Raw genomic sequence first — 23,325 nt, 5'->3', positions numbered from 1 at the left:
TCACAGCGGAATCCAATAAAAGCTGTGGGTCTTCTTTCCAAAAAAAAAAAAAAAAAGCCGAAATAGAGATCGTAAGCTTTTGAACATTACCACCTCCCCCAGTCCACCAAGAGGCTGATGGGTGAACAGGGGGAGGAAGCCCTGCGAAGGCACCTCCCTAGAGGTAGCAAGGTCTCCACCTCTGTGCATTCCCCTTCTCTTTCTTAATTGTCTGACTCCTACTCCCTCTCTCTCCATCTCTGTCTTCCCCTTCACATTTCCTTTTATAAAATTCAGTTTTCCCCACCCAGTTTTCTGGTGTGGTATGCAGAATGACATTTGCCAAGGTGGGTAAGAATTCTCAAGTCCCCATGGCCACAATCCATACTTTTACAGCATTATGCACACCATGCTCCACAAGCACTGCACTAGCTCCTTTTCCTGGGGCCAATGGACTTGGACAGATATTCCTTCTTTAAGATGGAGCTGGGGACCCTGAAGCAGAAAGTAGGATGCAGCCTCCTCTGAGTTGCAACTGTGATTTAATTCACATGAGTTAAACACAGTGATCCTGAGCCCTTTTTTTGTGTTGAGTACATTGGCTTCCATGTGGGAGAAATAACCCAAGCAAAAGCACCCAGGCAGAGCTGGCCTGGTCTTTCAGGCATTGGTTCATGAGAAATTGCCTGGAGGAGAAATGAGGCTAAGGGCAGGCTATTTCCAGGTCATGGTCCCAAATGTAAGGAGGGCAAGGAGTCTGGCCTGTTCTACAGGTAGTTATGGAGCTGGCAGCAGTGTTTGAGATGGGAGTGACCATACTTGCAGGAACACAAACCCAGATTTGTACAATTATAGAACCTGTTAATTTATACCCAGTGTGAATCAAATACTTGCTATTTGCAGACTGAGAACTTGAACCCAAGGCTTCAAAGAGAATATGCAGTCCCTTTGAAGAGTTGGCAGCCTGGCTAGGGACAGAGATATAGTATGACAGTCGATAGAAAGTCAGCTCGGGCCCTTGGCACCCCCACCCCAGGCATTCACTCACTAGAGGCTTCCTGGAGAGAAAGCTTTCCCAAGCAGGCTCCACTTGGGCCTGGGAAATGAAGGATTCACAAGGGTGGTGGTTCTGTGCATGACAGTTCTCTGAATTTTATTTAGTGGCTCAGGGCACTGATACAAAAGCCTATTTGTATAGCCTGGGCTAAAATTTCAGCTTGGAGGGTTAGAGAGGGGAAGGGTTAGGACTCCAGTCCTCCACATATTTGCTGTGGAGACCTCTTCATACCCAAGAGGGGACAGATCGAATGCTGAGGCTCTTCGGTGCTCAACATGAGCAGTTTGGGGTCCAGTCTGGAGATTTCTCCCAATGGCCGAATGACCTTTAAATGGAGGAAATGGCCCTGCACTCATTGCAGACCTGGTCTCCTTAATGCCAGCCGGGGGCTGGGATGGCCTAGCTGTGCTAATGCAAATATAACAGGGATGAGAAGGAAGCAACAGCAAACACCTGGGTAGTAGGCAACACTGCAGGAACAGATGCTTCCAGAAAGGTGACCCCATTGGAGATGTTTGCATTGTTACCAAGGTGGAGACCATGCCACCTTTGGCTTTTTTCCTGTCTGCTGAGCCAGCTCACAGATGTGGCAAACTTGCCAAGGTTCTGGAAATGCTAAGATCCTGCAGAGGACAGGGCCCACTTCTATTTTGTTACCTGCACCACTGTCCCTTGCCTTTTTAGGAAGATAGTGTAGGGCCAGGAAATCTAAACCCCAAAAGCCAAAAACTGGGTTCCAGAATTTGATTTGTGACCATGGCTATATAAGCTGACCTTTCTAGTCCCAATTTCTTTACTTATAAGAGGGAAAATAAGAATTTTCTTTAAAAAAAGATTTCACTTATTTTTAGAGGAGGGGAAGGGAAGGAGAAAGAGATAAACATTGATATGCGTTGGGACATGGCCTGAAACCCAGGATTTGTTGCCAATCAAACCAGCAACCTTTTGGTTTATGCGATGATGAACTACACCTGTCAGGGCTCAAATTCTCTTGCTTCCTATCTCACCAAGATGGCCGAGGAGGCTAAACGAGTTAGTGAAAAGGAGAGTGCATCAATGGGGAAAGTCCTCTGGATACGTGGGCTTCTAATCAGAGAACCTTGCCAGGGTATGACCCTGTGGAGTGGATATATGGGTAGGAACTGCTCTCTTAGAGCCAAGCCTCCATCCACCACTCAGGGCTGTGGCAGAAAGCCATCAAGGTGGCCTCTTGGGTGGCTTCCCAGTGCCAGCAGTCACCTGTTACAAGAGAGCTTGAGGAACTTCTGAATAGAACTAAATCAGTGCCACTTTTTCTCTTAAGCGTCTATCTAGATACACACCTGATGTGGGGGAAGGAAGGTCTTAACTCATCTGCTTGATGCTGCGGGTGCTGTCCTTCTGATGTGTCCTTCCTGCCATGTCCCCTCTGTTCTGATTCCTTCCTTCCTTGCCTCCTCTTCAAGAACAAAGCCAGGGCTCAGCCCTGGAGCTACAAGACTGCAGCCCTGTGATTGTCCCTGGAGTTCCTAAGAAAGCCAGCTCCTACCAGGTGTGCCTGTGCCCTGCCTGCCTCTCAGCTCTGGGAATTAGCAGGGGACCTCTCAGCCCCTTACTCGACTTGTTCTTCTTCCTGTCTTTACCTAGGAAACAGGTAAAACAGAGGAAAAATTTTACTCCCAGTAGACTGAGGAGTGATTTAATTCACATGAGTTAAACCATCTGTAAGTTGTGAAAGCGCCTGAATTCAGGGGAAGATGCTCACCAATCTCCATTTCCCCAAGGACAAAGTGAGAAGAAATTGGCATCACAGCAGCAAAGGGATTTAGGCCAGGGTTAAAAAAGAGCTTGGTGCTGTTGAATAGAAGGATTTTCTCTGCTCCTTGTTCCTCTTCTCTCCAATGTTCTAAGCCAGGGCACTTAACCTCCAGCTGCAAGTACAGCCTTGCCCCAGCATGGGGTTAATTGCATCCTGAGACTGAAAGAAAAGGGGATGGAGTCTACTGTGTCTTGAGCCCTGTCTGTGTGCTGAAGACAAACCAGTTGCTTGCATGGGCAGCCCTGCCCCCTCTTCAAGGGCACAGTGGAGGTAGCCAGGCTGTGGTCTGCCACCTCAGGAGGATCAGCCTGGCTGCTGTTGTCTTTCTTTCAGCACCAACCTTGGCCCTGCCTTGACTTGGCCTCTTTGCCTGGGCTCTTACCTCAAGGTTGCTGCAGGACTCCCCTCACACTGTCACAGGTGGGCACAGGTAACCAGGTTCTTAGTGATCGGGACAAAGAATTGAACCGAACACCCAGAGTTCATAGAAGAGACACGGGACAGGCCAACTCCAAGCAGAGATTGACCTCATGGGCTGGAGGGACTTTATGCTTATAGAGCAGATCCTTCCTGGCTAGTTGTGGTGGGCTTTTACTGAGTATATACAAGTAGTTGCATTACTTTAAAGCTACTGCACATGTGGTTTCCCATGATCCTCCCCGATTGGCCACCAGGGAAGAGAGTCCCACAATGCTAGGGAATTAATCCCCATTTCTCCTGGGGTCCCCCTGTACTAGGTTCACCTTTCCCTAAGCCAGAGAATTATAGCTCTCCATGCTAGAGATTGGTGAAAAAGAAAAGAGTTATTTATTCAAGTTAGACAGACTAAAAGTAATGACTTAATGTCTTTGTTAAAATCCCAAAATCCCTTGAAACACCCACAAACACACACAGTCCTTCCTTTCCTTTGCCCAGTCTGGGGTACCGTATCTCAGGAGAAGAAATAGAAGTCCGTGGCTTAGGCAGCTCTTAGTTTTTCCTAGTAATTTGTGCTCAGCTGGCAGGCCTTCCTTAGTTCCCAGCATCATTGGTTGTGTTGCCAGGATCTCCAGCTAAAGCCGCGTGGTGATTCTTCCCATGGCTGCGGCAGTGGGGTGATCCCTTTTCCGGGAGAGCGACGGCGGCAGTGGCAGCGGCAGCAGCAGCAGCAGCAGCAGCACCGAGAGGGCTAGCGTGGAGCTCATTGTGTCTTGGCCAGAGCAGGTGGCTGCAAGGTTAGCTGAGCCCGAGAGCGGTGAGAGTGTGGGCACAGCGTGCGGAGGCCTGGTGGTGGCTGCGGCGGCCGGGCGGCCAGGCAGTGATCCGGTGCTCCCGAGTCACTTACTGGTGGCCCCTTCTCGCGGCTGTGGCTGCAGAGCCGGCTGGGGCTCGGAGCTGGGTGGTAGAGGAGCTGCAGGCGGCTGCATCCCGGACGGTGGCTGCACGGCTGCGGGAGTACCCACTCTGCTGAAGCCGCATGATTCTCCCCTCAATGGCCGCCAAGTCTGGGTTTTAAATCCTGCGCCAATCTTCTTCTGCAGCCCCATTTCCGACTCCTCCCACACTCGGCCTCACATGCCAGAACTCTCAAAGCCTTCCAGCTTTACTGGACTGCCATTGTGGGTCTGGGCAGGTGTGGCCCCATGTCATGGAACCAATCATTTCCAAGTTCTCACGCAGGTACAGGCGCGGTAACCAGGGGGAGTTGCCTCCCAGGCTCCGTAACTAGGGAAAGTTACTTCCATTTCCCTGGCTTAGAGCTTGGCCGGAGCTATTTAACATATCTATGCAACCAGCCAAAGGCCATAGATATGTTAAAAGACCACGCCAGAGGGTAGCTGCAAGGCTGTTGCTATGGGAAATAGCTCTCAATGGCCCTGCTCCATTTGTCCCTTCCCCTGGGGTGGGGGGTGAGGACATTCTATATATTTTTCTAATATTTCCTGGACACCTTGAGTTCTGAACTCCATTACAAATCCTTCTTTTGGGGACCCTTTGGCTGCACCCTCCTACAACACGGTTTTCTACCTGCTTCCCAAGCTAGATGCTTGGGCCTTTCCCCCTCCCCCCTTCCCCATTATCCTGCCTAGTTTCAGTTCTGCTGTGATCAAAATGGTTTCACACTGGTCTGATTCCTGCTTTTAACTAGAATTGTTATTCATGGGGATGATTTGCTAAGAAAGGAGGTGACCTCTTCCAATCCTTCATAGAATAAGCAGGTATTTCAGTAAAACAAAGGTTTTTAAAATATAGAAAGACTATAGCAAGTTCGATGGACACACCAAAAACTATATTTTATATAACCTGTTTGGCTTAGGTAGACATAGGAGTAGGGATGGGGGTTAATCAGAAGGTCTTCTCCCAGAGACAACCTAGGATTATAAAGGTCTGTCACTCACTGCCTATGTGACCTTGAGCCATCTACCTGACCTTGAGTGCTGCCTCCTTTGATAAAGTCAGACTGATAATAATACCTACCTCCTAGTTGTGAAGATGAGCTGAAATGCAGCATTTGAAGTCAGTCTCCCAGAAGCCTGGCACGCTCCTCATACATATTATCATTTCCTCCTGCTTGCCCTTCTGCTTCCCCTTCAGGCCTCAGAGGTCCTGAGTTACATGTAGATACTCCTTTCATACTAAAAAGGTATTTCATTTCAGACTCAGATTTATGTGAAATGAAGGAGTTAGATAAGCTTCCCTTCCACTTAACATTCAAAATTGGAATTTACAAAACAGAAAATTGAAGGACAATGGCTAGACTTCTTACAGAAGATTCCTTCTTTTTGCATAACAATATTGACTGAGGTACTTCTACTACAGAGCATTTTTGTCCACATTAGAAGCTATTATCCATTTGACAAAGAAGTAAAGAGAATTTGAAAGCTAAAGATTTAAGTATTAGGAAGTTTTGTTTAAAGATCAATTAAAGAAAAGGAAAAGAGATAGTTAAAAAGTAAGATTTTCAGAAACTGGAATTTGATTTATAAAAATTCAAATTGTTTCTGGAAGCAACTTTTGCATAAAACAAAGTACACCTGAACTGAAGAGCACTGAGCTACCTTGTACCTGAATTCAGAGCACATTAAGTGTCTGTGTCAGGTGGGGGGGGGGACAGAGAGGGAGGAGAGAGAGAGGGTGAGATTTAGAAGCCCGAGCTTCTGTTGGCATGACCATTAAAACTACTTCTGCCTTCCTGCCAACAGTGCACCAGGGTCCCCTTTTCTCCACATCCTCGCCAGCACTTGTTGACTTGTTAATGATGGCCATTCTGACAGGTGTGAGGTAATATCTCATTGTGGTTTAGATTTGCATCTCTCTGATGGTTAGTGACATTGAGTATTTTTTCATATGTCTATAGGCACTCTGGATATCTTCCTTGGAGAAGTGTCTATTTGGGTTCTCTGCCCAAATGGTTTCTTCAGGGAGGGGCAGATGAGGCAGCATCAGCTAGCTCAGATTTGGCCAGTGTGAATAATCTCAGTAAGTTCTGGGGCACAGGGGCTGTTCCTGGCTGTCTGGTACCTGGTCCTGGGAGTGAATGGTGGAACAAGTAGACAGTGGATGTGGGCTCTGTTGGTTTGTATTTTTAAGCACCCTTACGGGCAAACTGTTTACCTTTTCTAGGAATTGGCTAACTCAGAGTGAGGCAGTCCCTTTAGAGTCAGCAATGTCCCAGATGTCAAAGCCTCAGAAAACAGAAGACATGGCTAATGCAGGCAGTTAAGGGAATAATCACAGATAATGTTACAGAACACAACAAGGGGGGCCTGGGATGATATACTATTATTGAAACAAGGCCCCGGGTCCGTTATGTCCGCCACCAGAGGAAAGACGTCTCTCAATACCAAAGATTTGTGAAAAGGAAAGGAAATGTTTATTTAATGCTATACTAACTTAAAGTAGTGACCTAATGTCTTTACCAAAATCCCAAAGTCCCTTAAAACACCCACAAACAGACACAGTCCTTCCTTCCTTCCCCCTTTGCCCAGTCCAGAGTACCGTATCTCAGGAAAGGAAATAGAAGTCCATGGCTTAGGCAGTCCTCTGGTTCTTCCCAGTTAGCACTCCCTCTCGACTGGGAGACCTCCCTGGATTCCCAGCACCCTCGGCTGAGTCGCCGGGATCTCTGCTAAAACCAGGCGGTGGTTCCCCCTTCTAAAGCTGTGGGGGTCCCCACTCTGCCAGGCCGCGTGGTTCTCTCCTCAGGGCTGCCGCGTGGTTCTCTCCTCAGGGCTGCAGGAGTCTACACTCCGTCAAGTCCGCGTGCTTCTCCTCCCAGGGCTGCGCATGGTTCTCCTTCTAAAGCAGCATGGTTCTCCTTTCTAAAGCAGCATGGTTCTCCTCCTCAATGGCCGCCAAGTCTGGGTTTTAATCCCCGCGGCCATTCTTCCTCTGCAGCCTCATTTCCGACTCCTCCCACACTCGGCTTCACATGCCAGAACTCGTATCCTTCCAGCTTTACTGGGCTGCCATGATGAGTCTGGGCAGGCATGGCCCCATGCCCTGGAGCCAATCCTCTCTGAGCTCCCACGCAGGCGCTGTAACGCAGGGGACCTGCCCCCCCAGTTACATCTAGGTGGGGAAGTTACTTCTGGGTGGGGAAGTTACTTCTGTTCCCCTGTCTTAGAGCTGATCACAGCTACTTAACCTATCTATGCAACCAGCCAAAGGCTATAGATATGTTAAATGACCAACCCAGAGGTTAGCTGCAAGGCTGTTGCTATGCAAAACAGCTCTCAATAGCCCTGCTCCATTTGTCCCTTCCCCCAACCCACACCCTGGGGTGGGGGATGGAGACATCTTAAAATCTCCTGGACACCTTAAGTTCTGGACCCCATTTCAAATGCCCATTTGGGGCCCCCCCTCATGGCTGCACCCTGTAACAATAACATTTATTGGACAGTAACTATGCGTCAGGCACTTTTCTTTGGAATCTACATGTTTAATGCAATTCCCACAGCATCTGTAGGCATTATATACTATTTTACAAATGGTGAAACTAAAGTTTAAAGGATTATGTAACTCGAACTAGGTCACGCAGCTAGTTAGTTGCTGGCTCCAGAGCTGGCAGTCTTAATCACTATGCATTGCTGCCTCTCCAACTGGTGCCGAGTAAGTCATAGCAAAGGGTGTCAGTCCTTCACTCAGCAGTGACCATTTTAATTAAAGTTGAAAATTTCTTGCATTTCTATGTCACATTTTTCTTTTCAAAACTGTATTTGCTCGTACTGCTTCCATGATGGAGATGATGGCATTTTGCTATAGGATTAATTGACAGTCAGAAAGATTTCAAGGCTTCTCCAAAGAGACCTCTTGCTTCATCCCAGGAGCCAGACCTGAGCTTTGGCTCTTCTGAAAGGAACCATCGTTCTCCTCTCTGGGCAGCACAGTGGGTTTTCTCCAAACATTCACTTCCTTCACTAGCACTCACACAAACTGTCTCCAGGTTTCACAGACTCTTGCAAACCCATGTGCTGTTGTTTCTGTAAAGACCAGCAAAGAACATTCTGAGCTGAGACCTCTGGAGCTCTGAGTGATCCCAAATGAGGTTTACTTGGTAATCATGTTTTCCTTAAAAATGTTTAAAGGAAGCAGTAACAGAGCATTATTCAAGCATCACCCATTCCTTATCAATTAATAGTGGTTCAATAGCAAAAATATAAACAAAAGATTGTGAAGGGTTAAAATTCCTAAGGGTGCAGTGAGCTGGGAGGGAAAAAGGAAATGCAGTCACCCCCACCATTTATAGAGAACAAGTTCCAAGACCCCAGTGGATGCCTGAAAAGGCAGATAGCACAGAACCCTACACACACCATGTTTTTTCCTATACATACCCAGTTATGATAAAGGCACACTAAGAGATTAACAACAATAATAGTAAAATAGAACAGTTATAACAACATACCATTATAAAAGTTATGTGAATAAGATTTCCCTCTCTCTCAAACTATCTAAATTTTTCCTTTTAATATTTTCTGACTGTGGTTGACCATGGGTAGCTGAAAATGCAGAAAGTGAAAAGGAGTGAGGAGGAATGAAGAGGGACTACAGTACTAAGGCTTGTGGTGTGCTCTTGACTTCTGGTAATTGGCCTTCCCTCCTCTGTTCAGGTGGTCATGACTCCAGAGTGGGTGACAGAATTCATTTAGTATTAACTCTTCTGAGGGGTACTGCAAAGGCCCATCTTCTTAACTGATATTCATGTTTGTAAAATAAGATTTGTTAGAATGTCTGATGTTCTGTTAAACTCAGATATGTGATATATGTTGCAAATGTGTCCTCCATCAGTTACCTTTTAGTTTGTTTACAATATATTTTGATATTTGTGTAGAGTCACATTTATCGCATTCTCCCTTTATGGTTTTTGTGTTAGTTTTTCTGTCGTGGAGGCCACACACTTTCCCCAGCAGACTGTCTCATTCCAGTGTTATTGGGTGGGTGGACAAGGCTTTCCCTTCATATTACCACCTCTTCCTCATGTGCTTTTATACATGGTCACTAAAAACACAAAAAAATTTCTGTCCTTACAAGTAATCAAAGAGTGAGATAACATCAATGATGTCCATTTTTGACAATTTAATGGGTATTTTATAAAGAAATAAGATTATCCCCAATGTGGGTTAAGGGTTGGAGACATTTTGCCTAGAAGGAAAATTTTTGTGTCCCTTCAGAAAGCCTCAAAGTGAGCACATCCTTTGATCCCTCAACTTCTTATGTAGGAATTTATCTTAAGGAAACAGGTGGCCTTAAGATTCATCTGAGGATACAACAAGACATTGATTGATATGATGGGGAAGGGGGAGGAGGAAGAGAAGAAATAATATAAATGTTCATTAGCCATGCCTCCAGCTAGGAAAGGTTCTGTGGCTGGGGGTTGGGGGGTAGTCTGTGGCACAAACTGTCTTTCTTTAACCCTTTGTAATCACAAAGGTGGCCTTCAGGGGAAAGGGTGCCTCAAGTGCACTATGAGTGGGGCCACAGAATAAGGAAGGGAAGGAGGGAAAGTAGCCCCTGGGAATACCTGTGCTGCTAGTCATTAAAAAGAGGGCCTTGTCAAGGTCATGACAGTTTGCAGGAAGAATGACCTTGACTTCTGATTTGTCACAAATTTATTTGGTCCAGGATTGCCACCTTCTGGACTTGCTGACTCACTTGCAGTAGGCACTTCCTTCTAGTCCCCATTCTTGCTGTTGTGTGGGGCCTTGTTCCAGCCCACGTCTTTTGCCTTGACCCTTGGTAGGAGGGTACACAGCTCAGGGGCCTCCCATGTGCCTCACCTGTGAGAAGAGTATCCCAGTGGTGAGCAAGGTGAGGACAGAGTCATGCCCAGGACCTAGATGCTTACCAGGAACCAGCTCCATGGCTTCAGCAAACAGCAGAACCACAAAGGGTTGGGACCAACAATTAGGAAACTGAAGTTCAGAGGAGAAAAGTTGCCCCTGGTCACATAAATTCACCCAAGTGGTAAATGTCAGGCTTTGGAACCAGACATTCAACTTAAGTGCTGGTTTTCCTCCATAAAGCATTATGTATGGTTCCCTGACCCCCCACAGAGCTTGTTCTCAGAGCAGGGTCTACCCATCTTGCCCTTCCCTCCTCACAGTGACAGGACAGCAAGAAGGGTGTGATGCACTGTGCAGCTCTAGAGCAGTGGCTCTCAGTGGAGGTAGGACCTGTTTTTAACACTTTTAACATTTGAGGTATAATTTATATATAGTAAAGTCTATTTATATTCTGCAATTCTATGAGTATGAGTTTTGACAAATACACACATGCATGTAACCACAGCCAGTCAATATAGAACAGCTGCATCATCCATGAAACTTCAGTTGTCATTCTGTGGTCAGCACTCCCGCCCCAGCTCCTGGCAACCACTGACCTTTTTCCTGGCCCTGTAGTTTTGTCTTTTCCAAAAGATTGTAGAAGTTGCATCATATAGTGCTATAGACTGAATGTTTATATTCCTCCCAAATGTATATGTTGCACTTTAATTCCTAATGTGATGATACTTGGTGGGGGGGGGTCTTTGGGAGGTGATCAGGCCCTCGAGGAGGAACATTCATGAGTGGGATTAGTTCTCCTATAAAAGGGACACCAGATGGCCCCCTTGGCCCCTCTACCCTGTGAGGATACAGTGAGAAGATGGCTGTCTAGAACTCCAGAAGCAGGCCCTCACCAGACAGCAAGTATGCTGATGCCTTGACCTTGGACATCTCAACCTCCAGAACTATGAGAAATAAACTTCAGTTGTTTAAAAGCCACCTAATCTGTTGTGTACCAACAATATGTAGCCTTTTCAGTCTGGCTTCTTTCACTTAACATAATGCATTTGAGAGTCATCTGTGTTGTTGCCTATATCAGAAATTTATTTATTTTTATTACTAAGTAGTACTTCATTGTATGGACAGGACATAATGTACCTAACCAGTCACCAGTTAAAGCACCAGTTGCTTCCAGTTTTGGCAACTATTGGCAAGATTATTTTACGATAATATAAATTGAGAGGCATTCTATGAATTTGTCAGGTCAGTTTTGGTTATCATGATGCTTAGGGAGGGAACCTTACTGGCATGCAATGGGCCAGTGCCTTCCGACATTCAGCTGAGTCCAGTAATGTCCCTCTTCCTCCAAGATTTTTAGATATTCTACATGTAAGTAATATATATATATCTGAACCTAGAATCTATATTTTATTTGTAAATGCAGAATATTTTTATAAACATATAATATGCATTGAATTTTATACTACTATAACTACTAAGTAAGTTGGGAAGACTGTGTTTTGTTGTAATTTTTACCATAAGTTATATAACATTTTAGAAAATCACATCACCCTTCATAACTCTTGTCAACTCAGCATGTGATATTTGAGTTGCCAACACAACATTCCTGTATTAGTCTGAATTCATAGTTGTCGTGTTCATGGTGATTCTACAGAAAGGTACAAATATCTGACCACTTCTTTATGTCTCTAGTTTAGTCACACTCATACACTTGCATAATGAAATAGTTATTATTTTAATAGAAGTTACTTTCTTTTTAATATTCCTTTATCACTAGGGAGTTATGTAGATTTAAAGAAAAAATTAGGTTACATTTGAATTTTATTTCAAATAGAAAGGGAGTATTATAAAATATTTGTTATAGAAAGGGAGTGATTATTCTAAAAGAGTTGAGAACCACAACTCTTTACTAGAGTCAGGTGGTCAGGACAGTGTATTTGGACAGGACCATGTTCTGAATGAAAGGTTTAGGCTAGCAGCTGGTGATTTCAGGAAAGTATTACAATATGTCCCAGAGCTTGCTGTGGCATAGGGCTCAGTTCCCTTAGCCATCCCCAGAGATAACTGGAAAAACAATTACCTGATAAATATATATTGTGCACCTATTATGTACCAGCTAGTATCACTGTCCACAAGAAGAATTCTTCTGGTGGTAGGGAGGTAGGCATTCAGACAATACTTATACATACAAATAAATGAAACTGGTAATTGCAGGAACTGATGAGTGCTAAGAAAATAAAATAGCTGACAGCTTTACCTAGGTGTAAAGGAAACTGCTCTGAGTTCAGACATGAATGATGACAAAGGCAGTGCTGCAAAGATCTAGGGGAAATGCATTCCAACCACAGAGGAGAGCAAGGGTAAAGGTCCTGAGATGAGGGGCACATGAGGATGTTTTAAGGACAAAAAGACCAGGTGTCTAGAACATATAGACTATAAGGAAAATCAAGGGAGATGGAGTCAGAGAGGACAGTATGGTCCAAATTATGCAGGGTCTTTTAGGCCATGGTTAGGTGTTAGAATTTTACTATTTGCAGTGGGAAGGCTTTGGGATGTGTTAAGCATGGGAATGATGGAATCTGAATTATCTTGAAAAGACCATACTGGCTGCCCTGCAGGGGAGAGAGAGTAGAGACCAGGAAGCTAGTACGGAACTCCAAAGGAGAGGTGGTGGAGGCCTGGACCAGGGAAAGTGTGGACATGGTGACAAAGTGAGTTAGGGATGTATTTGTAGTTGAGCTGGTCAGGGCCTGTGGGTATGATACCTTTTGGAGGGTGAGGGAAAGAAAATAACTACCCGATTTTTAACCTGAGCAGTTGAGTGGGAAGTGGTGCCATTTACTGAGATGGGCAAGATTAATAAAGAAGGTATATTTGAGGGGGAATGCATGTGGAGATATCAGTTAGTAATTGGGTATATAAGGTCAGGTGAGAGATGTAGTCTGGAGACAAAATTTGGAAGTTATCAGCAGGAGAGGTTTTGGTTAAGATAATGGCAGTATAATTTTTGGATCTTCCCAAATCCCCACATAAAACGACAATGAAATAGAAAACCAAAACACCATGAGCAACATTTACAATAAAACTAAGTGAGGCAAGATGACAGTAGAGTAGGAGAATCTTTCTCACACCTCTTCCCAGACCCAAATTGGAAATAAAACTAATAAGGGGAAAAATCACCCAAAGTAAATTACCAAAGACTATGTGAAAAAGAGACTTCTAACCAAGGACAGCCAGAAACCAACGATAGGAAGGTTTCTGATAGGAAGGTGACTGATAGGGAGGGTAGGGACATGAGAGGGAATGGCCCCATTGCCACCAGTGGCAGGCTGAGGTTACGGCTCAGCTGTGGGCAGTACCCCCTGAGAAGAAAGAGGTCTGGACCTTAGACCTCTCATGGAGCAGTGCCAGTGCTGGAATCAGCCACCCACATAGCATCTAGTGGTGAAAGGTCTCAGGGCTTTTGTCTGCTAGGGAGAGATGGAGCTTACTGGAGACAAAGCTATTTCTTTTTCTTCAAGAGGCCAAAGCACAGGTTTTGTGTTCATAGCCACTCATCTTGAGCTCAGGTGAAGGAGAGATGGCACAGACTGAAGTCAAGCAAGGACAGCCTAGAGTGAGAGGCCTTGGGAAGAGATGTGGGGGAGCAGCTGTAGAGATATCCATGCCTAGACATACCTCAATACTGCATCAGACATCATAAATACACACTGTGGATCTCTTATAGCTTCAAACAGGCTGTGGGGGCTAGAGGTGGATAGCACCTGACAGTGGCTTATACCAGTGTCAGACAAATCAGAGCCATACCCAGAGAGAGAACCCAGCAGGCAAGCACTAAACTCTGCTGAGACATACTCCATTTTGGGAGGGGGGGTAGATTTTGACCAGTTTTTTTTATTATTTTATTTTTTTGATTGTTAATAGTATTTTCCATTACTATTTATACCCCCCCCATAACCTCTCCCCCTGCAATCACTACACTGTTGTCCACATCCATGAGTCCTTTTTCTGTTTTTGCTCAATTCTTCCACCCCTTAACCCCTACCCACAGAACTGTCACCCTGCTCTCTATCTGAGTCTGTCTCTATTTTGCTTATTTTTCTTTTTCATAACCTTTATATTCTTTTTTTCTTTTTCTTCTACTTTTGTTGCTCTATTTTTTTCTTACCTCTTATTTTGCTCTTACCTTTGCTTACTCCATTTTCCCCTTCTTTTTCTTTCTTATTTTTGTTATTCTTTCTCTTTCTTTGTCCTTTTCCCACTTCCCTTTTTCTAGTCTTTACTCATATTAGTTCTCTTCCTTTATTGCTAAGTAATCACTTTTCTTTCCTGTGGTCTTCTTTTGGTTTTTATTCTTTTTTTTCTCTTTCTTAACTATTCTGTTTCTCTTTACACTTTTATTATTCTTTGCTCTTTTGTTGTTGATTTTGCTATTGTTGGGGTGTGATTGCTTGTTCTGGTTTTGTTTTTTTGTGTTGATTTACTTTGTTCTGTCAGCACCTGTACAACAGTGTAGAGCAGGGATGTCAAACTCATTTTCACCGAGGGCACATCAGCTTCACAGTCACCTTCAAAGGGCCAAAATAATTTTAGGGCTGTATATATGAAACTACTCCTTGACTGTTAAGGAGTTGAAATTACATTTGACCCTTTGAAGGCACCCACGAGGCTGATGTGGCCTCAGTGAAAATGAGTTTGACACCCCTGGCATTGTAGAGGATGTGATGGGGGTTTAGCATCTCAGCCATCTGGTCAGCCATCCAGTCAGCCATCCAGAGGGGAGATGCCACCAATGAAAAGGCCAACAACAAGCAGGACCCAAATACAAAAGGAGAGCCTACATATGCACACTAAGGACAGTCCTAGAAAAACCCAGCTCAGGAGATCAAGGAGACTGAACCGCTGGGTCCCACAGGACTTTTACCACATAAGCACAGGTGGCAAACACAAGGCCCATGGACTAAATCCAGTTCTCCACCTTGTTTTATCCCGCCCAGCATCTTTCTTTCTACCCAGCAGCAGTGCTAAGCTTTCGCTTAACTTTTAAGGAGTAATTACACTTATACAGTCCTAAAATTATATTTAGCCCTTTGAAGGCAACCATGAGGCCAATGTGGCCCTGGTGAAAATGAGTTTGACATCCCTGACATAAGACCACACCACGATGAAAGGGAGTAAAAGCAGATCTATCTAATACATAGAGACAAACAAAAAGAGACAGCTAAAATGGAGAAACAAAGAAACAACCTGCATGTGGAAGAAAAGGAGGAATCCCCCCAAAAAGAGCTAAATAAAATTGAGGCAAGCAAGTTATCAGCCATAGAGTTTGAAGTAATAGTTATAAGGATGCTCAAAGAACTTAGTGAAAACTACATCAGCATAAAAAAGGACATAGAAATTATGAATGAGAACCAGTTGGGAATGAAGAATGCAATACCTGATATGAAGAATACACTAGAAGGAATTTAAAAAGCAGTTAGACAAAGCAGAGGATCAAATGAGCAATTTGGAAGACAAGATAGAAAAAAAACACCCAGTCAGAGCAACACAAAGAAAAAAAGACTTAAAAATAGGATGATTTAAGGGAGATTTGGACAACATGAAATGTAATAGTATTCGTATCATAGAGCTACCAGAAGGAGAAGAAAGGAAGAAAGGAATACAAAAGGTTGTTTGAAGAAATAGTGACAGAAAAATTCCCTAACATGGTGAAGGAAAAAGTCACACTAGTTCAGGAATCATAGAGTGTCCTAATCAAGATGAACCCAAAGATAACCACACCAAGACATATCACAAATTAAAATGGCAAAGTTTCAAGACAAAGAGAATCTTAAAGGCAGCAAGAGAGAAATAGTTAGTGTCCTACAAGGAAGCTCTGATTAGGCTATCCAGGGATTTCTCAACAGAAACTTTGCAGGCTAGAAGGGATTGGCATGAAGTATCCCTAGAAATGTAAAGCAAGGTCCTACAATCAAGACTACACTATCCAGCAAGGCTTTCATTTAAAATAGAAGGTGAAATAAAGAGCTTCCCAGAGCAAAAAAAAAAAAAAAAAAAAATGGCTAGAGGGTACATTTCCACCAAACCAGCATCGCAAGAGATGCTGAAGGGATTGCTTTAAGAAGAAGAAATACAGACTGGAACACAGGTTGAAAGAGAAAAAAAATGACAATGAAAAAGTACCTATTGATAATAAACTTAAATGTAAATGGATTAAATGCTCTGGAAAAAAAGACATAATTAGCTGAGTAGATTAGGAAACAAAACCCACATATATGCTATCTACAAGAGACCAACCTCAGAACAAAAGATTTACATAGGCTGAAAGTGAAGAAATAGAAAGAAATAATCCATGTAAATGGGGACAGAAGAAAAGCTTGGGTAGCAATACTTATATCTGACAAAATAGACATCAAAACAAAAGCCATAAAAGAGACAAAGAAGATCACTATATAATACTAAGGGATCGATCCAACAAAATGATATAACACTTGTAAACATATATGCATGCAATACAGGAGCACCTAAAATTATAAAGAAAATCTTGAAGAACTTAAGGAAGAAATAGACGGCAATACAGTCATGATAGGGTACTTTAACATGGCATTTGTTAGGTCTCAGTGAGCTAAGGAGAGCAAGATTTATTAATGGGGAATAAGGGGAAAGTGCAGCCAACTGAAGGAGGTTAAGAGGAAAGTAGGGCCAACCAAGGGAGGTTGGGGAGCCAACCAAGGGAGGTTAGGAATCGTGGGGGAAAGTGGAGCCCACCATGGGAGGTTAGGACTTGGGAAAAGTGGAGCCAGACAAGAGAGGTTGGGACTTGTAGGGGAAAGTGGAGCTAACCAAGGGAGGTTGGGGAGCTAACCAAGGGAGGTTGGGGAGCCAACCAAGGGAGGTTGGGACTTGTTCTTAGATCAGGGTTTTTTTTTTGTTTGTTTTTTTGTTTTTTTTTTAATATTTTATTTATTTATTTTTAGAAAGGGAAGGGAGGGAGATAGAGAGAGAAACATCAATGTGCAGTTGCTGGGGGTTATGGCCTGCAACCCAGGAATGTACCCTGGCTGGGAATCAAACCTGGGACACTTTGGTTCCCAGCCCGCACTCAATCCATTGAGCTACGCCAGCCAGGGCTAGATCAGGGTTTTTAAATGTAAAAATTTGCAGTTGGGGTTTTAGAGTCTGATTGGCTAGAGTTGATTGCTGAGTGAAAGCTGCATCCTGTTATGCCAGATAAGCTGATCCCAGACCCTAATCTTTCTAGGTAGGGTCTGCAGGCAGCTTCCCATGGTGCCATTTTCTCACCTGGTGATTTTCATTCCCCCTAGGCCTGCCTAGATCTAACAGCACTGTCACCAATGGATAGATCTTTCAGACAAAAAATCAACAAGGAAACAGCACCCTTAAACAACATACTAGATTAGATGGATTTAATTGACATTCACCAATGTTTCATCTCAAAGCAGCAGAATACACATTCTTCTTAGGAGTACATGGATCATTCCGAAAGACAACAAGATAAGACACTAAGCAAGCCTTAACTAATGCAAGAAGATTTAAATTATATCAAGCTTCTTGGATCACAATAAATCAACTCAATTTTAAAAACCCTCAAAAACATTCAGATACATGGAGAATAAATACCATGTTTTTAAATAATGAACAGGGGTCATCTATCAGATCAAGGAAGAAATCAAAAAGTGCCTGGAAACAAATGAACACAAAACAATCCAAAACCTATGGAACACAGCAAAAGCAGTCCTGAAAGAGAAGTTCTTAGAATTACAGGCCTACTAAAGATTAAAAAATCTCAAATAAATAACCTAAGCTTACACCTAAAAGAACTAGAAAAACAACAAGCAAAGCCCAGATTAAATAGAAGGAAGGAAACAATCAAGATCAGAGAAGAATTAAATGACATGAAGACAAAAACAATTCAAAAGATCAATGAATCCAGGAGCTGATTCTTTGAAAATATAAACATTAATTGAGGAAATTTAACCAGACTCATCAAGAAAAAAGGAGTAAGGGCCCAAATAAATAAAATCAGAAATGAAAGAGGAGAAGTAACAACTGATACTACAGAAATGCAGAGGACTGTAAGAAAATATATGAAAAAATATATGCCAAGAAAGTGAACAACCTGGGAGAAATGGATAAGTTTCTAGAAACATACAATCTTCCAAAACTGAATCAGGAAGAAGCAGAAAACCTGAATAGACTAATAACAACTAATGAAATTGAAGCAGGAATCAAAAAACTCCCAGCAAACAAAAGTCCTGGACCAGAGGACTTAACAGGTGAATTTTACCAATCATTCAAAGAAGAACTAACACCTGTTTCTCTCAAACTCTACCAAAAAATCAAGAAGAGGGAAGACTTCCAAACTCTTTTTGACAACAAGAAATATTCTAATCACAAAACTAGGTAAAAACACAACCAAGAAATAAAATCACAGGCCAGTATTTCTGATGAACATAGATACTAAAATTCTCAACAAAATACTAGCCAATTAGATACAACAATACCTAAAAAACATCATATACCATGATTAAGTGGAATTTATCCCAGTGATGCAAGGTCGGTACAATATTCACAAATCAATAAATGTTATACATCACAAAAACAAAATGAAAGACAAAATCACATGATCAAAGCAATAGATGCAGAAAAAGCATTTGATAAAATCCAGCACTCATTTGTGATAAAAACACTCAGCAGAGTGAGAATAGAGGGAGTATACCTCAACATAATAAAGGCTATATACAAAAAATCTACTGCCAACATCATACTCAGGAGGCAAAAACTAAAAACATTTTCCTCAAGATCAGGAACAAGTCAGGGGTGTTCACTTTTACCACTCTTATTCAGACAAAAAGAAGAAATAAAAGGCATCCAAACTGAAAAGGAGGAAGTAAAACTGTCATTATTTGTAGACAACATGATATTGTACATTAGAAAACCCCCCTGGCTGGCATAGCTCAGTGGATTGAGCACGGGCTGCAAACCAAAGCGTCGCAGGTTCTATTCCCAGTCAGGGTACATGCCTGGGTTGCAGGCCATGATCCCCAGCAACCGCACATTGATGTTTCTCTCTCTCTTTCTCCCTTCCTTCCCTCTCTAAAAATAAATGAATAAAATCTTTTATAAAAAAAAAAAGAAAGAAAACCCTATAGGCTCCACCAAAAACTACTTGACCTAATAAATGAATTTGGCACAGTAGCAGGATATGAAGTCAATATTCAGAAATTGATGGTATTTTTATACACCAATATTAAACTGTCAGAAAAAGAAAGTAAGGAAACAATCCCATTTACTATGGCAACAAAAAAAAAATATCTAGAAATAAATTTAACCAAGGAGGTAAAAGACCTGTACACAGAAAGCTATAAAACACTGAAGAAAGAAACTGAGGAAGGTACAAATAAGTGGAAGCATAAAGTGTTTTCATGGATTGGAAGAATTAACATCATTAAAATGTCTATACTACCCAACACAATCTATAGATTCAATGCAATTCTATTAAAATACCAATGACATATATCACAACTCTGGAAAAAAATTCCAAAAATTTCTATGGAACCAAAACAACCCCAGATAGCCTCAGCAATCTTGAGAAAGAAGAACAAAGTTAGAGAGATAACAATACTTGATATTAAACTATACTATAAGTCTGCTGTAATCAGAACAGCCTGGTACTGACATAAGAACAAGCATATATATCAATGGAACAGAATAGAGAGCCCAGAAATAACTCCACAACTTTTTGGACAATTAATATTTGACAAAGGAGGCAAGAGCATGCAATGAAGTAAAGACAGTCTCTTCAATAAATGGTGTTGGGAGGTCTGGACAGCTACACACACACACACAAAAAATGACACTAGATCACCAACTTATACCATATACCAGAATAAACTGAAAATGGATAAAAAAACTTAAATGTAGGTCACAATATCTTAAAATGTCCTAGGGGAAAACACAGGCAGTAAAATTTCAAATTATCTTGTGCAGCAATATTTTTGCTAATATATCTCCTACAGCAAAAGAAGCAAAGGAAAAAATAAACAAATGGGGCTACCTCAAATTATAAAGCTTCTGCACATCATCAATATGAAAAGGGAACTTACTGAATGGGAGAACGTATTTGCCAACAATACATCAAACAAGGGTTTAATCTCCAAAATATATAAAGAACTTTAATGACTCAACACCAGAAAGACAAATAATCCAATCAAAAAATGGACAAAGGACTTGAACAGACACTTCTTCAAGGACATATATATGGCCCATAGATATATGAAAGAATGCTCTATATCACTAGCCATGAGAGAAATGCAAATGAAAAACCCCAATGAGATATCATCTCACACCTGTCTTAATGGTCATCATTAATAAGTCAGCAAAAAACAAGTACTGGTGAGGATGTGGAGAAAAGGGATACCTAGTGCACTGTTCATGGAAATGAAGGCTGGTGCAGCCACTGTGGAAAGCAGTATGGAATTCCTCAAAAATTTAAAAATGGAACTGCTTTTTGACCAAGTGATTCTACTGCTGGGAATATATCCTAAAAACCCCAAATCAACAATTCAGAAGAATATATGAACCCCTATGTTCATAGCAGTGAAGTATTTACAATTACCAAGATTTGAAAACAGCCTAAGTGTCCATCAGTAGATGAGTGCATTAAAAAAGAAAAAAAAAGGTACATTTACACAGTAGAATACTACATAGCTATGAAAAAGAAGGAATTCTTATCTTTTGTGATAACATGAATGCAGCTGGAGACTATTATGCTAAGTAAGATAAGCTAGTCAGAGAAAGACAAATGCCATGCGATCTCATTTATACGTAGAATCTAATGAACAGAATAAACTAACGAGAAAAACAGAACCAGAGGCATAGAAACATGGAACAGACTAACAGCTGTAAGAAGGGAGTGGGGAGGTGGGGACTAGATGAAAGAAGGTGAAAGGATTAGTCAAAGAATATGTATGAAGGACCCATGGACATGGACAACAGTGTGTGTTTGACTTTGGGGGAGGTGGTGGGTGAAGAAGGGCAAAGGGGAAAAAAATTGAGAGAGCTGTTATAGCATAAACAATAAAATATTTAAATTTTAAAAATGAAAAAATAAAACTAAGTAATAAGGTGTCCTCATGAACTCTCAAATACAGTAGGATGGAAAGAAACCATTAACAAATCCATGACTTGTCTGTTATTGGTGTTCATACATGAAAAGTAGAAACAGAGGAAAGAGGACCTGAGACAAGAGAACCACAAAGTAGCAACAGAAATTCAATGTATAATATGGTGAGACAATTTGAAAGTAGCAGCTAAAACTGAAAGGTAGGGTGGTGATTCCAAGAGCAGGTAAGTGAAGGGTCTAAACCAGTGTAGTTCCTGCATATTCTGAAAACTGACCAGTCAGGGCTTCTGGCCAAGGTCTCCATTAAAGACACTCCTGAGAGTGGAGTCAGAATGGGACAGGATCAGAATAATAAAAAGAAAAGGAAGAGAAAGAAGAGAAAGTCCAGATAAAATTTAGGAAGGGGAACAAATCTGAAATCTTTTAAAGACAGACACTATACTTTTTATCACTATATAAAATAATAGAAGGAGCTCTGTAGAGTTTGAAAAGGCATCTGAATGAAGCCTTTCTTTAAGTTCAGGAAAACTCATTTCACATAAAAATTACATGATTGTATCTATACCCCATACAAGTGGCTGTAAAAAGAAGAGAATGAGGAGAGTAACATTCCTGCAGACAATGAAAGCACATGCTCAGAAAAAGAAAAGAAAACAGAAGAAAACAAGCCTATAACATGCTATTTCACAATAGGTTAAAAGAATTTTTAAATGATACAAGATATAAAATATAACAACTCAGAATTACAAAAACTTAGAAATAAGATGATAGAACTCAAGAAAGTATTATAAATAAAAGGAAAACATTTTATAAATGAGGACTAAATGATAAGGAACTTGAGTGCACATAAACACTATAAATAATACCTTATGAGAAATAAAAGGCATAAAGGAAGGAAAAAATTAAAACCAAAAAGAAATTAAGGAGATAAACATGGTTTGACAGAAAGTGACACATGTTGAAGAAAGGCAAAGGCTCAACATATGAGTAGCAGATAACCCAAATCTAAAAATATAATTCCAAGAACCTACTGAAATTAAAAGATAGAAATATTTAAAGCCACATATGAAAGAGCACACTATGTACCTGAAAATATTGACCCAGATTGACCAGAACATATTCTAGTAAAATAACTGAGCTTTAAAGAAAAAGAAAAAATCCTTTGGGCATCTAATGAAGAAAAGAAAGTGACTTAAATGAGAAAGAAAATGATACTCTCATTAGATTTTTCCACAGGCACGTCATGGCAGGAGGCAATGGAGACAGTGACAAGGTGAGTTAGGGATGGGTTTTCAGGTAAGATGGCCAGAGCCCATGGATATGATACCTTTTGGAGTGTGAGGGAAAGAGGCTAACTCCCAGGTTAGTTCCTCCCCCTTTTATATGTTATCCACATGTTAAATATTCTTTATCTTTCTTCCATATTTGTCACTTTCTCTCCAATCATGTTTATCTCTTTCTTGATTTCTTTTTGGTTTTATATTTTTTCCTTCTTTTATACTCTTTATTTCCCATAAGGCATTATTTTTAAAAAGACTAATCCTGAGTAATATATCAAAGGTACTAAAAAAAATGTGAACACGTGCTAAGGACTTTACATTCAGCAAAATGATTCTTCAAGTGTAAAGAGCACAAACTGTCACTAAAATAGCCTGTATGGACTCAGAGAATATTGTTCCTATGCGTCCTTTCTCAGGAATCTATTAAAGAGTGAGTTTCAGACAACCAATGACCAGAAAGACATTGACATAAGACCAGTGGTGAGAATTAAATATATTTATGTCCTGGCAGGCTAGCTCAGTTGCTTGGAGTCCTGATGCACCAAGGTTACCGGTGGATCCCAGGTCAGGGCACATGTAAGGGACAACCAGTGAATACACAGATGCATGAAACAAAAAAGTGATGTTCTCTCTTGCTCCCTCTTCTTGTCTCTGTCTCCCTTTTCCTCTCTTCTTCTCTAAACACTCAATGTTAAGAAGATGTTATATTTGAAAAAAAGACAGAGTTACTTGCAGCACTAAGACTAAGTCAGGGTTTCAATGACAGTATTATCTGATGATGTATGTATAGTATTAAGAATGGG

At 41.7% G+C, this 23,325-nt stretch overlaps 1 protein-coding gene across 1 annotated transcript in view; it reads left to right on the top strand.

The window, feature by feature from the left end:
- Window positions 1–23,325, top strand: part of GRIK4 (glutamate ionotropic receptor kainate type subunit 4) — a 314,292-nt gene that overhangs the window by 70,693 nt on the left and 220,274 nt on the right. The window lies entirely within an intron of this gene.

Source organism: Phyllostomus discolor, chromosome 13, assembly GCF_004126475.2.
Source record: "Phyllostomus discolor isolate MPI-MPIP mPhyDis1 chromosome 13, mPhyDis1.pri.v3, whole genome shotgun sequence".
Taxonomy (NCBI): Eukaryota; Metazoa; Chordata; class Mammalia; order Chiroptera; family Phyllostomidae; genus Phyllostomus; species Phyllostomus discolor.
Note: the sequence above shows the minus strand (reverse complement) of the source record. Positions and strands in the feature narration are given on the sequence as shown.